At 38.9% G+C, this 15,000-nt stretch overlaps 1 protein-coding gene across 8 annotated transcripts in view; it reads left to right on the top strand.

The window, feature by feature from the left end:
* The first annotated feature begins 4,418 nt into the window (after window positions 1–4,418).
* The window catches only part of LOC133460755 (protein FAM131B-like), a 101,739-nt gene continuing 91,157 nt past the window's right edge, over window positions 4,419–15,000 (top strand). For all 8 annotated transcript variants that reach the window (XM_061741515.1, XM_061741512.1, XM_061741514.1 and 5 more), the window contains exon 1: window positions 4,419–4,450. The gene's annotated coding sequence lies outside the window, so the exon portion shown is untranslated. The remainder of the gene's footprint in view (window positions 4,451–15,000) is intronic.

Below are 15,000 nucleotides of genomic sequence, written 5' to 3'. Positions count from 1 at the left end.
TGTGATAAAAAAAATAAATAATTAGGCATTACGTAATTTGGTTGGTCCGATGGGAGGAGGGTGGGTGGGGGTGATGATTGATTTGTATTTTATTTTGTTAATCTATGTCATACAAAATATTATGTATGGAAAAAGACTATTATGGTTATCGGTTTTCAACTACTAAATGTTACATACACAAATAAAATAATTAATTACAAAAAAAAAACAAGCAGCAGCAGGTATGAAGGCATTTGATAAGCCTGGAAATAAAGGAATTATTTAGTTTCTGTCGTGTTTAGATTTTGATATAGTGAACTATTCATTATACATAATTTCTATGTCCTTAGTGTGATAAAGGAAAACTAAGTATACCATGTTAAAAGTTGTATTATAAACACATTGATGTGATTTAAAGCTGCTAGGATCCAGGGAGTGGGTGGGTAATGTCTGGGGTTATGATTTTATTTTCATTTATTTATTTATTTATTTTTGCTCTTAATTTATGTGTTAATTTTGCATTGTTATACTTAATAATATGGGCATTACTTTTTTTTTTTTTTTTTTTTTGTATTTGTTTTTTTTTGTTATTACATTTATCTATTCATTTTTTGTTGTTATGTATTGGTGTTTTTTTTTGCACCATGTTGTTTTTTCAGAAAAAGGAAAAAAAGAAATAAAAATTTGATAAAAAAAAAGAAAAAAAATATGCCAATGATTTAGTTTTTTTAATTGCATTACAGAAAATAAAGAACTTCATCACAATATTCTAATTTTCTGAGACAGTCCTGTATGTGAGTCAAGGCAGGTGAGCAGATACTTTTGGCAATATAGTGTATTTCCTGGGGACAATAGGACACCAATCTGAAAATGTAACTGAAAGAATTCAAGAGGAACATCTGCACATTCACAGACAACGAGAGGCCTTGGATTAAGGAAAAAACTGCTCCAGTGAGACAGACGTCTGCACTGCAAAAACACAAAATCTTACCAGGAATATTTGTCTTATTTCTAGTTAAAAGTCTCATTTTTAGTCAAAAAATCTCATTACACTTAAAACAAGAGTTATCACCAGATAAATAACTTGTTATTTGACAATTTTCACCTGTTTCAAGTAAATTTTCACTTGAAATAAGTAGAAAAATCTGCCAGTGGGACAAGATTTATCTTCTCATTACAAGCAAAAAATATTATTTTAAGTGAAAATCTACTTGAAACAGGTGAAAATTGTTGTTTTTTCCAGTGATGAGTCTTGCTTTAAGTGTAATGAGATTTTTTTTTTGACTAAAAATGAGACATTTTAAGTAGAAATAAGACAAACATTCTTGTTAAGATTTTGAGTTTTTGCAGTGTAATAGCCTCAGCTGAAGGTAGAGTCATTTACTAAGAGTACTTCAGTTTTCTTGCAGTGGTCTGGATCCAACCAGGGTGTCGACAGAGGGGGAAACACACATTTCTTCTTAGATCTTTCAAACACAAAATGTAATAAAAGCAGCCTGTAATTTGTGTTAATAAGTGGGAGGCTTTTCCTTTCACTGCCACTTAAATCTAATATCCTTCAACATCATGGGCACCGCTGACCATGCAGGTTGTAGCCCCTTTCAACAAGGCATGGCACGGATAATTAATCTAATTTTAGTCTAGCCACTGAGTGTAGTACTGGGCAGACGTTTCATGTTAAAAATATGGTGCTACCTTAAAAAAAATGAAATAAAATAAAGCCCTTCTGTAAGTAAGTTTGCATGCGCCTTAGTGTTCTGTTAACTTAGTTTATATGCAGAATATGATATTTACAGGAAAAAGTGGGAGACTTCAAGGTTTTTACTGGGTTTTTACTGTGTGAAAGTCCTCACCAGGCAAGCGATCAAAGATCAGTTGTCCATCTTTATGTCCATTTATGAGCCTAAACTTTATCAGCCATCGCCGCTGAACATGTCCCTATGAAACTGACATCACTCAGCTGAAATGATTGAGTTCCCATTTTTAAATCGTTCATATAAAAGATGAACATCCTTCCCTCTCACTAGGCAAGTGGTAAATGAATCATTTTAAAAGCAGATTAATCAATAATTACAACAAAAGGACACTTTCATCCCTAAAATCATGCTTTCATGAGATTTGTTACACAGGTATTGAATATCTAAGTTGGAAATCAAACAAAACAAAAAGAATGGTGAAAAAAATGCTACAATGTTTTTTCTACCCAGACTTGTTCATTTTTAGTCAAAACCACCAAAAGGCGTGACTGGCCAACTATCCATCCTTCCATTCTCCTTGATAACTGGACAACTAAATCATCTTGAAGCTGATCATGGATACCACATCCATAACTAATGAGGTTGGGGATCATTCTGACACATCAAAAGTTGGTTAAAAGTTCACACACACACACACACACACACACACACTCCCATACCCACACACATACATACACATAGCCACATAGACATATACACACACACTCACTCACGCACACATACACACATATATATATATTCATACATGTACACATACGCACACATAGCTACACATATACACACACACACATACACACACACACACACACACACACACACACACACACACACACACACACACACACACACTTAGCCACACATACATACAGTGGGGGAGAACAAGTATTTGATACACTGCCGATTTTGCAGGTTTTCCCACTTGAAAAGCATGTAGAAGTCTGTAATTTTTATCATAGCTACTCTTCAACTGTGAGTGATGGAATCTAAAAAAAAATCCAGAAAATCACATTGTATGATTTTTAAGTAATTAATTTGCATTTCATTGCATGACATAAGTATTTGATCACCTGTCAACCAGTAAGACTTCCGGCTCTCATAGACCTGTTAGTTCTTCTTTAAGAAGCCCTCCTGTTCTCCACTCATTACCACTCATTATTATGTCATGCAATAAAATGCAAATGAATTACTTAAAAATCATACAATGTGATTTTCTGGATTTTTTTTTAGATTCCATCACCCACAGTTGAAGAGTACCTATGATAAAAATTACAGACTTCTACATGCTTTGCAAGTGGGAAAACCTGCAAAATCGGCAGTGTATCAAATACTTGTTCTCCCCACTGTATACACGCGTACACACACACACATACAGCCACTTAGTCATATACATATACACACACGCATACACACACATAGCCACACACACACATACACAGCCACAGCCACACAAACTGTTACTGTTATGAATCTTTATTTCGGCTTGTACAAAACAAGATGAAAAGGAAGAAAAAAAAAAACATTTATTTTGCCGAAAAGGTGTAGGCTGAAGCCGTAGCTTATAGTGCCTACCCTTTTTTTCTTATGATCAGCAAAAATATGAGACATTAGCTTTTACTCAGTGAAAACAAACAATACATAAAGAAGAAAAAAATAAGTAAGACAAAATATAAAATTGACATTTCACATCCTAGAATGTTTTTGATAGTATACTTTATAATTATAGTGTTTAACATATACATACACACACACAAATACACACACACAGACACACACATAGCCACACAGACATAGATATATATGTGTATGTGTATGTATGCGTATATATATGTATATATACTAAATATAGTAATAATGCACATATATATGCCTTAGGTTTTTACCGGCATGGTATCAACCATTAATATGTGTGCAGACAAAAAAAAAAAAAAAAAGAAAAGTTGGTTAAAAGTTCAAAAAAGAAAGGTGATGCCATTCTCAATGGCTTACTTTTGTACAAAAAACAAGGTCGGCTGCTACAAAAACGTCCATCTCTGTTGAGCGGACACACGTGGATAAGTTTCGTTCTTGTACGATTGCTTAGTCAGACTCAAGGTCATCCTGTAACGCAGGCTTGAGTGTGGAGCCGGTTATTATCGAATCCCAGTATCTCTCTTTGTTTTCTATAACAGTACCACTGAATTATTAAAGTAGTACTATATTACTTTTGATAGGATCTGTGAGAGTGGCTCAGCACCCTCCAATATTTCTGGATCATCTCTAACCTTCACGACTCACAGTGGCTGTGCCCTCTGTGTGCCAACACTTGGCGTGGATAATTAATCTAATTTTAGCCCGTGTGTCTGTGGGTGTGCATGTGAGTGTATGTGTGAGGGAGGGGGAAAAAAAGATGGACAGCGTTGTTATTTTCTCTCAGTGAGGATGCTGAAGGCTGCATCAGTTTGACACATCTCCCTCTCCGTCAGTGTTTCTGTGTTTCCTCCACTCCCTCATCCTCTGCTCGTACCGACAGCTGAAACACTCATTCTTGCCTTATCTTGTCTGTTTTCTTGCATTCAATGCTTTCTGCCCTCGGCTTGATACACACTGCAAGAAAAGCACCTGATAAGGACTATGAGTTCTTAGATCCATCTAATTCCCCCCCCCTTCCCCCCTTTCTTTTTCTCTTTTCCTTTCCAGCAGCGGATGCAGTGCCGGTACGGAAAGATGGAGATCAGGTAAATACATTGCTAATACATTTTTATTTAATACCTTCACAGTTTTTTTCCCCACCCGAGTCTATTTTCCCAATTGAGTGTGAGCCGCTGCGACACAATACAGAGGACATTATTGCCTGAGTTATAGGAATACTCTCCAGAGAGGCAGTGAGAGACTGTCAAGTTCTGTCCCCTCAAATCCCTAATAGGTGGGAGAAAAGCCTTGCTGCTCACTAACAACTAGATACACGCTTCCAATGATAAAATGTGCAAATCTTGAGAGTTTGGCAGATCTACTCCCACAATAATTAGGCTTTTCTCTACGGTGGCCGAGACCCGCCATTGCTGAAAATAAAAGTAACGCTGCAAACAGAAACAAATAAAACGCTGCAAATAAAATAAAGCTTAGCAAATAAAATAAACGCTGCAAACAAAAAGAAACGCTGCTGCAAATAAAAGAAACGCTGAAAATATAAAGAAACCCGCTGCAAATAAAATAAAAAAACAACGCAAATAAAAAAGCCACAACGGAAGTGAATTACCGGGGACTATTTTTGCCGATGCACATTAAACGAACCCATTAAAAATAACACGTAGCGACGTTGAACACTAACCTTTTCACTTATTTTCTTGTTCGTTGTTCTTCTTATTCCTCGCTCTTCTTATTTCTTCCTTTTCACTTACGTCCTCTTCGTCTTCTTCTTCTCCTCTCACGTAAAAAACACCGGTGCATCAGCAAAAATAGTCCCCGGTAATTCACTTCCGTTGTGGCTTTTTTATTTGCGTCGTTTTTTTAAATATTTGCAGCTGTGTTTCTTTATATTTGCAGTGTTTCTTTTATTTGCAGCGGCGTTTGTTTTTATTTGCAGCGTTTCTTTAAATAAACGCTTAGCAGATAAAATAAACACTGCAAACAAAAAGAAACACCGCTGCAAATAAAATAAAAAAAACGACGCAAATAAAAGAGCCACAACGGAAGTGAATTACCGGGGACTATTTTTGCCGATGCACCGGTGTTGCACATTAAAAATTACACGTAGCGACGTTGAACACTAACCTTTTCACTTATTTTCTCGTTCCTCACTCTTTTTATTCCTCGCTCTTCTTATTTCTTCCTTTTCACTTACGTCCTCTTCGTCTTCTTCTTCTCACGTAAAAAACACCGGTGCATCAGCAAAAATAGTCCCCGGTAATTCACTTCCGTTGTGGCTTTTTTATTTGCGTGTTTTTTTTTTTATTTGCAGCAGCGTTTATTTTATTTGCAGAGGGGTTTCTTTATATTTGCAGCGTTTATTTTATTTGCAGCAGCGTTTTTTTTTTTTGCAGCGGGGTTTCTTTATATTTGCAGCGGCGTTCGTTTTTATTTGCAGCGTTTTTTATTTGTAAAGCATTTATTTTTATTGCAGCGGCGTTTCTTTTTATTTGCAGCGTTTCTTTAATTTGCAGCGGCGTTTGTTTCTGTTTTGCAGCGTTACTTTTATTTTCAGCAATGGCGGGTCTCGGCCACCGTATTTCTCTCTTTCAACTATCACAAAAGTAGAGCTCAGGACACAGAACACATCCTGGTTCTCCTCCATGTTCTTGGTCAGCAAAGCTACCTCTAAGAATGATTGTAGGAAAAAAGAGTAAGGTTTCAGATCATAGGTTTAATTCCTTTGGCCGACCTCAGTTGATTTGCTTATCAACATCAGTAGCCTCTGTTTATGGGTTGTTTTTTTCCTTTATTCATTTACTACATTTACTACTACAAGCATTAAACACAAACACAAACATTATTGAAAAAATAGTGACTGAACAGGCACAGGCAGAACATAGTGCTTATATTAATGCCTGCCCGACATACAAACAAACCAACAATAGCAAAACTAAACCAGAAAAGGAGGACCAATAAGGTTTACATATATAATAGTAAAGACATTTTTTATATAAATATCAGAGAAGAACAGCAACAAACAAAAAGAAATAAACATTAACATTTGTAACTTTCAAAGATTTCTCTACAAATCTTTTTTTTGTAAACCGAAAATAAGCTGCACATTCATAAATCTAGGTTAGCATCATTCCATAGTTTAACTCCCACAACAGATAAATATATATATACGTCTCCTTTTAGTCTCTTTTCTAGCTTTTTGTACAACAAATTTACAAACATCACGCAAATTATATTTTGACTCATGTATTAAGAAAAACCGTTGTACACAGACAGGGAGTAACTTTAATTTAGCTTTACACATTATTTGCATTATTTTATAATAAACCAAATCATAAAATTTAATAACATGGGATTTTATAAACAATGGATGTGTATGTTCATAGTTTCCACCCTGTTAATAAAACGTATGGCTGGTTTTTGTAAGAGGACTATAGCATTATATATATATATATATATAAATATATATATATATATATACACCATATATATTGTTCACTATGTATTAGTGGACAATAAATTAAATGTAGTGCTTTATGATTTAATATATTTCTGGACTTATACAGGATTGCTATTGACTTTGCAATCTTTCCTTTTATGTATCTAATATGTTGTTTCCGGTGGAGATTAACTAAATGTTTTCTTCAATTCATCTATATTTTTTAAGAAAAGTGGTTGCACAAAATAAATAATATATTTTTTAAGTACACTGCATTTAATTTAAGCGAGTAAAACCAATATATATACATATATATTTAAAGTAGTTTAACTAAACTATTGTGGATACAACGTAGTCAAATACTTTTAGTAATTCCAACTAAGCTCATGTTAAATGTACTAGAATAATTTGTTTCCTTTGCACTTATGATCTACAATTACATTCAACTCAATTAAATTAATTCCTCTATATTTCAATTGAGTTAATTTTAGTTTAACAATGTTTACCGTTAGTAGTTCTTTCAATAATTCAGGTTACTGGTGTTGGTGGAAGAAAAACCTGTTAGACACTTTTAGTTTTTAAAAAAGAATTGCGAATCATAAAACTGTAAATGCTCATATCGACGGGTGAAGATGAAGTAAATCTAGAGCATAAAAGAATATGATCTTTAACAGCGTTGCTTGTTTTTACCGTGACAGCACGGTAAGTCTTGAACTAAACTGTTCTTCCAGCTTCCGTGCTGAAAATGAAAACTTTATTGTGTGGAAAATAAGCTATCAGGAGGAGCAGATCAAATACAAAGCGTCCTCTTTGAGAGATATCCACAGGAGAAAATGGATGTAATAACAGGAGATAAATGGATCTTAAATAAAATGATGCATTTCACATCAAGTGTGTCCTTGAAACCCTGAAGCAATTATGGCTAAGTTGTGCTGTTTTAGAGGAAGTTCCAAGTAAGTGGAGCAACTGACTTAGACAACAGCAAACTTTGTCTAAGGTTTAAATGTCAGGTGATCTTGTGCAGCCTTGGTGAGACGAATAAACAAGCTTACATTAAATCATATAACACGGACCGTGCGCAGCCCTACATCAATTTAAATCCATGAAATGAGATGCACAAATGGCAGAAATATGAAAAACAGACTGAAAGAGAGAGAGATGCTTCTCAGAGAGAAACTCCAGCAGGGGGGCAGGGGGGGGACAAAACACCACAATCTTGGATCATTTCATTCATATTTCATTTCCTTTCTTGATTCATTCCAAGGAAGTCAAAACCCTTGTGTAGAGCATAACAACGTTGACACTAATATGAATATATGTATCAATATACAAATAGATAGACATACACACATGCATACACACACATCTTGAATAAACTGAATCCCTTGTAAATAAATGTATAATAAATAAATGAATCTACTTTAACTGAATGTACAAAAAAATAAATAAATCTACAAAGTAAATCTATTGCCAATGTGCACACACCTATATACATACCTATACACGCAACAATACACATAACTCATACATACACATAACATAAATCCTGTTTCACATGTCTGAAAAGGGCTAGGAAGAAGTCAAATGTATTTAATCTTACCTCTTCTCCAATATTCCATAAATACACTTTATATCCATCCGGAGTCCTATGAGTTTATAAAAAAAAAAAAAAAAAAAAAAAAAAGAAACGAACAAACATATATGCATATAAAGTAATGCAGAAAGTAATCTAATATTAGTTTAATGTTACATTTTAGAGCTGTAAATTCACATTCAGATCCAACTACGCACTGATACTCCTATACACATTCTGACACATCATGCTACACTCCATCATCAAAACCACCCAAGTCCAGTCTCCCCCACTTGCCCCACTCCCAAAATGACAAGCAGGTCCCCGACCCGGTTGGCTGGCACAAGACATTCTCCTGTCGTATGTCCTTAGACACACGACAGCAAGACAGACCAGCGTGTCATTGTCTAAGTCTATTAAGCCACGATCACCATTCGGTGGCCGGTATATGGGGCAGCTGGACATCACATGCTCCACAGTCTGTGATGGATCCCCACATACGCAGTGGGCACTGTCTGAGAGACCCCACTTGTGCATTGCTGCACCGAAACGTCCCACACCTGTCCTCAGGCGGTTGAGGGTTGTCCTCTCCTTACGGGGGAGGTGCTGACCAGGGACATCTGTGGGATCCTCAATGAACTGGTGCAGCCTGGATGGTTCTGCTGCCTTCCACTGGTCCCTCCAACTTGCCTTCACCCAGGAAGCCTTGGAGGTATCAGCCGGTGTTGTTTGGAGCAGTTCCTGGGCCTGTGTGGCAAAGAAGCGCCGGGACTTGAGATGCTTGCACTGTGGTGTATCTGTGACGGCCTTGTGGAGGAGATGGGATTCACTCATCTGTGCGAGCGAGGGCCAGCGTAGCTGCGTCTCGACTGACTTCGGCTGAAGCAATTCCAGCGAGGACAGGTAGTTGGTTTGTTGGAGTGGCTCGTAGGCATCCGGAGACACTCCGTAGGGTGGTGTTAATGGCAGGGTCCAGCTTCTTGACATGAGTGCTACGGCTCCAGACTGGAGCACAAGACATGACACCAACACAAGTACCCAGACCCCTGACAGCAACACCTGCAAGCCAGCCCAGGCACCGCCAGCCCTCTCTGCCAGCCCCTGAGACCTATCCACCCCCCAACAGAAGCACCACTGCGACCCCTGGGGCAGGTTGGGGCTCAGGTATACACCCGCCAGGCAGTGTAGATATCCCGGCAGCGACGAAGAGTGACGAGCGGCAACCCGAGCCAAACCCCGAGCATTGCCATCAAGAGCCCGAACAACATGCAAACCCCCCCAAAGTCCACAAGGCCCCCCAGAACCCTGCCCCTGCCCCGCCACCAAGGGGCACCAAATGTGGACCACTGCCGGAACCCAAACAGGCATGAGACCACAACGCAGAGGAGATCCAACTACCTCTCAACGGGACTTATCCACAAACACACACCCTCCCAAACATATACAGTTATCATATGTACAGCCTATTTACAGCGTTAGAGACACTAGAGAAACCCCTGTACTTGTTGAAGATCATCAGTCTGAGCCTTTTCTTAGGGTGCTTTCACACCTGTCCTGTTTGGAGCAGTTGCTCTGAAACAGGGAGCGTTTCCCCCTAAAGATCGGTTCGTTTGGTACATGTGAACACAGCAATCGCGCTCGGATGTGGGACAAAACAAGCGAGCTGAGATCGCCTAGGAGAGGTAGTCTCTGCTCGCTGCCATTCAAGACCTGGAGCGGTTCGTTTGCAGTGAGAACATAATCGACACAGCACACAGAAACACACGGACACAAACTAGCCACACTCGGTTACGATGCTCCATAGTTGTTGTTTTTCCCGGGGTGTGGAAGAGGAAACTCCTTCCACGTTCATTTCTGACCAATGAGAGCAGTTGGTTCGCACATGGCAAGATAGCTTTGAACCGCTACAAGACGGTTGTGAACACGAACGCCACAAACGAAAAAACAAAACAACTGTATCGATTTAGCCCCTGAATCGGAACAAAACAAACATCAAAGAACTTTCTACAGGTCTGAAAGCACCCTTAAACAAACCCCTGCTTGGACATTGCTTCAGTTCTTGGCTGAGTTTGTTCCATACCTTCACACCACTGACTGAAGTCTACATTATCTTCATGGTTGTTTAAACACTCCTGGTTCTGAAGTTCAGGCTTCCCCTGTAATCATAACCCCGCTCTCTAGCAGTAAAGGGTTTCTGTATGCTACCTGCTTGTTTATGTCTTTATACATCAGTTGAGTTGTTTTAAACTCTACCAGATCAGGGAGTTTCAGTAGGCAGGAGTTTCTAAATAACTCATTAGTGTGGTCCTACAAACCTGCATTTTTAATCTGATGGCTCTTTTCTGGAGTGTGCACAACGGCCGGAGTGAGGATTTGAAGGTGCTGCCCCAAACTTCCACACAATAATTCAAACATTCATATAAAGACCGTGATGTGGTAGATAGGTTTGATTGCTTTCTAACCGGAAGATTATTGGTTCAATCTTCCATCCCATGCCAAAGTCGCCCTGGAAAGGACACCAAACTCCAGACAGACTCAATGCCCCAGGTACTCAGAGTGCTGGTACCATAAGGGTCACGGATAAATGGGTTACGTTTGTGTCAGGAGGGACATCCTACATAAAACCTGTGGAACACGCTGCTGTGGCGACAACCACAAAGGAAAAAGCTGAAAGAGTTTGCCTGCTTTACTCTCTCTCTCTCTTTAAAAAAAAAAAATTAATTTGGAGTAGAGAGCACCCTCTTAAAAATGAGTCACTGATGCTGATGTTAGTGGATCTGTTCAAAACATTCTCAATTGCAACTCTTACACGTGGCCTCCTCTTGTTCTGCATTTACATAACATACAGCCTGATCTAAGAGCATGGGCAGCTGAATTGACAAGGGTGTACTTTGTCTCGATTTTGTAATAAGCAGTCCCTCAGTTTTGGGTCAGTACAACATCAAGCTGTCTAAGACACTGGCAAAGCAGACAAAAAGTTGTTCTTTTATTAATTTTTTCATTCAAGAGAATGTGCTCAACAGGCTGAGCCAGTTATCTGACCTCAATTCAAATGATTATTCATATAACTGCTGACGACGAGGCTCAAGGCAAAACGGCCTGGGAGTCTCTCTGCTGTGTGAGTTTGGCAGCAACACTAGGGACGTCTGCAAGGCACACATTTCCGATAAGCATTGAAATATTAAATATGGTGTCTTGTCTTCTTGACCCAGAGGCTGCAGCTCATGCAAAATACTTGTGGAGGCCTATTTTCAGAATTCTGCTTGTCATTCTACTTTCACTCCATACTCCTTTGTTGTATATTTCTTTAATCCTAACTCTCCAGTAGGAATGGGTGATATTTTACAGTTCACGATAAACCGTCAAAAATATTCCCCACGGTAAGAATTTGTCATCTCGCAATAAAAACGATAAATTGAGGAAATGAACCAGAAAAGAAAGAAAGAAATGAGCCTGAAAGAAAGAAAGAAAGAAAGAAAGAAAGAAAGAAAGAAATTAGCCTGAAGGAAAGAAAGAAAGAAAGAAAGAAAGAAAGAAAGAAGGAAAGAAGGAAAGAAATGAGCCTGAAAGAAAGAAAGAAAGAAACAAAGAAGGAAAGAAATGAGCCTGAAAGAAAGAAAGAAAGAAAGAAAGAAAGAAAGAAAGAAAGAAAGAAGGAAAGAAGGAAAGAAATGAGCCTGAAAGAAAGAAAGAAAGAAAGAAGGAAAGAAAGAAAGAAAGAAGGAAAGAAGGAAAGAAATGAGCCTGAAAGAAAGAAAGAAAGAAAGAAAGAAAGAAAGAAAGAAAGAAAGAAAGAAAGAAAGAAAGAAAGAAGGAAAGAAAGAAAGAAAGAAGGAAAGAAGGAAAGAAGGAAAGAAATGAGCCTGAAAGAAAGAAAGAAAGAAAGAAAGAAAGAAAGAAAGAAAGAAAGAAAGAAAGAAATTAGCCTGAAAGAAAGAAAGAAAGAAAGAAAGAAAGAAAGAAAGAAAGAAAGAAAGAAAGAAAGAAAGAAAGAAAGAAAGAAAGAAAGAAAGAAAGAAAGAAAGAAAGAAAGAAAAAGTATTTTTTTTATCGTCATTTTTATCGTTATCGGGATAAATGCCAGAAATTATCGTGATACATTTTTTAGTCCATACCGCCCATCCCTACTGTCCAGTAAAGGCCAGTCCAAGAGCTTAATACATAAAAAAGAAATGATCACTTATTATGACTTAGATCAATAAAGTCAGATGCAAATTCAGGGAAGAAGAAAAGTGCAGTTTCTCAACTGACCACTGGGGGCTCCGATTCAATCTCCATTGACCAACTTTGCAGTAGAAATAAGGATATTTCCGCCCTGCTCCAAATAACAGCTTTGGTCTCAATGGCTAGATATATTTTGATGTACCACATCAGGTAAAATTATAGTGAGCCACAAATGTATGTATAAGTAGGGATGCAGTGTTTTGATTGTTGGTTGTCATGCTGAATGGCTAACTGCCATCGCTTTAGCTACTTAGCTCTTTCCACTGTCTTGACATGTGAGCATAAAGACCTAACATTAAATTCACTGTTATGTAGCACAAAAGAAAAAAAAAACACAAAACACTTAACTGTTCCAATCATTTCTGCAAAGAGCAGACTGTTTGATGACTTAGGGCCAATCCCAATACACCGCCTACTTTCTACCACTAGCCCTAAAAAAAGAAGGGACAGATTTTAGGGCAATTCAATTCAATTCAATTTTATTTATATAGCGTCTAATACAACAGATGTTGTCTCTAGACGCTTTCCAGAGATCCAGAACATGAACATAAACCCCCGATCAATTATTACATAAACAATGGCAGGTAAAAACTCCCATAGTGGGAGAAAAACCTTAAGCCAAACAGTGGCAAGGAAAAACTCCCCTTTAGGAGGGAAGAAACCTGGACCAGGACCTGGATCATAAGGCGGGACCCTCCTGCTGAAGACCAGACTGGGGGAGTCGGGGACGTCAGCAGCACACAGCAGGCAGGCGGAAGCAGCAACAGGATGATCAGAGGGGGGGGGGGACGTCAGCAGCACTTTAAATCTTCCCAGGAGTCTGTCCCAATACTCCCACTACCCCTACTTTCAGCACCGCCCCTAAAATCAGGAAGCTGAGAGCTAAAAGCTGTTTTAATTTCAGCTGTTAATATGCTACTTTATTAAGTTTTAATATTTTTTCAGGCTTAAAAGTAACCGTTAAGATCCCCAACCTGGGGATCCAAATAACGGCTGTTAAGAAATTTGACCCGATGTTTTCGGAGAAGAGCCCCCGGTCCAGGGCGCCAGGTCAACCTGCGCCGTCGTCCCGGGGAGAAACCTGCAGCTCTGTGGAGAATTACCACTGGCTGAAATAAATAATTTAGGCAGATAAATGTTGGTTTAATAGATGAAATCTAACAGTTGCAGCTACGCCTGTTAAGAAATTTGCTCCGAAAATTTTGGGATTTCTGCCTGCCGGCTCGGGAGCTGATTTATGGTTAAATCGACGCAGAGCCTACGGCGTAGGGCAAGCGTCGCCGTGTAACCTATGCCGTAGGCTCTGCGTTGATGTAACGCAGAACCATAAATCAGCCTTTATTCTGGCGAGGTTGCAACAACGGGCAAACGAGTGATAATGTACATTCACTGAGTGAATATTATGAAGGTAAAATATATATTTCTCGCTAGAAATGTAATCAAAACGCATTTTTATGCAGAAACTAACTCAAAATATTGATTTTATTCACTAAAAAATAAGAAATGTCCGCCATGTTTTTTTTTGATTCAGTCCACAAATGACGACGAAAAGCATTCTGGAAAATTTTTCAGGCCCTCGGTCAACTAGGGTGCATCAGAAATCCCTCGCTGTGTAGGGCTAGATTCATAGCCACTACCCTCGTTTTCTCCACTACCCACTAAGGTGAAAAGAGGAATTGGGACACCACTACCCTCACGGGAACGCTCAAAATTTAGAGGTAGGGCTGAAAAGTAAGGGAAGTGGGTGTATTGGGACAGGGCCTTTATCCTCCATTTAACAGTCACATATTTTGCAAATTCAAATGTTTGCGGTGCCAGCCGTCATTTAATTATGTGACAGGCCCTAAATAACATTATGCTTCAGTCTTGCAAGTGTCTCTATATCTATAAAGACATGCAGGGAAAATTAGAGCAAGGGTTGATAACCCCGGCATGGCCCTGCAGAGGCTCTTATTAATCATACCTGCGTGTTCTGCTGTGTCTATGGCCGTGCTCTGGTGAGCGGCCGTGCGTGACTCGGGGTGAAGGTGCGTCTGTGTTGATAGCCTCTTACCAAGGCCATGGAGCTGCTCTCCCCAGGGCGCCCACTATTACCGGGCCATGGATCATTCCTCAGCTGGGGACTCTGGGGAGGGACAGAGTGGTTAAAAGACAAAGGCGGAGGGGACATAAACAGAAACATTCATCTCATTGTTTTCTTTTCTTTTTCCAGAGCTGGTGTCATTTTGCCTCCATTTAACCCTCGTACTGTGTTTGGGTCAAAATGACCTAATTCTTCTGTTCCTTCTTTCCTCCTGCTCTCTCCTTCCTTCTCCCTTCCTTCTTTTTTCCCTTCCTTCCTTCCTTCCTTCTTTTTTCCCTTCCTTCCTCCCTTCCTTCCTTCCTTCTTTTTTCCCTTCCTTCCT

This window comes from Cololabis saira, chromosome 15 (genome assembly GCF_033807715.1).
Source record: "Cololabis saira isolate AMF1-May2022 chromosome 15, fColSai1.1, whole genome shotgun sequence".
NCBI classification, from domain to species: Eukaryota; Metazoa; Chordata; class Actinopteri; order Beloniformes; family Belonidae; genus Cololabis; species Cololabis saira.
Note: the sequence above shows the minus strand (reverse complement) of the source record. Positions and strands in the feature narration are given on the sequence as shown.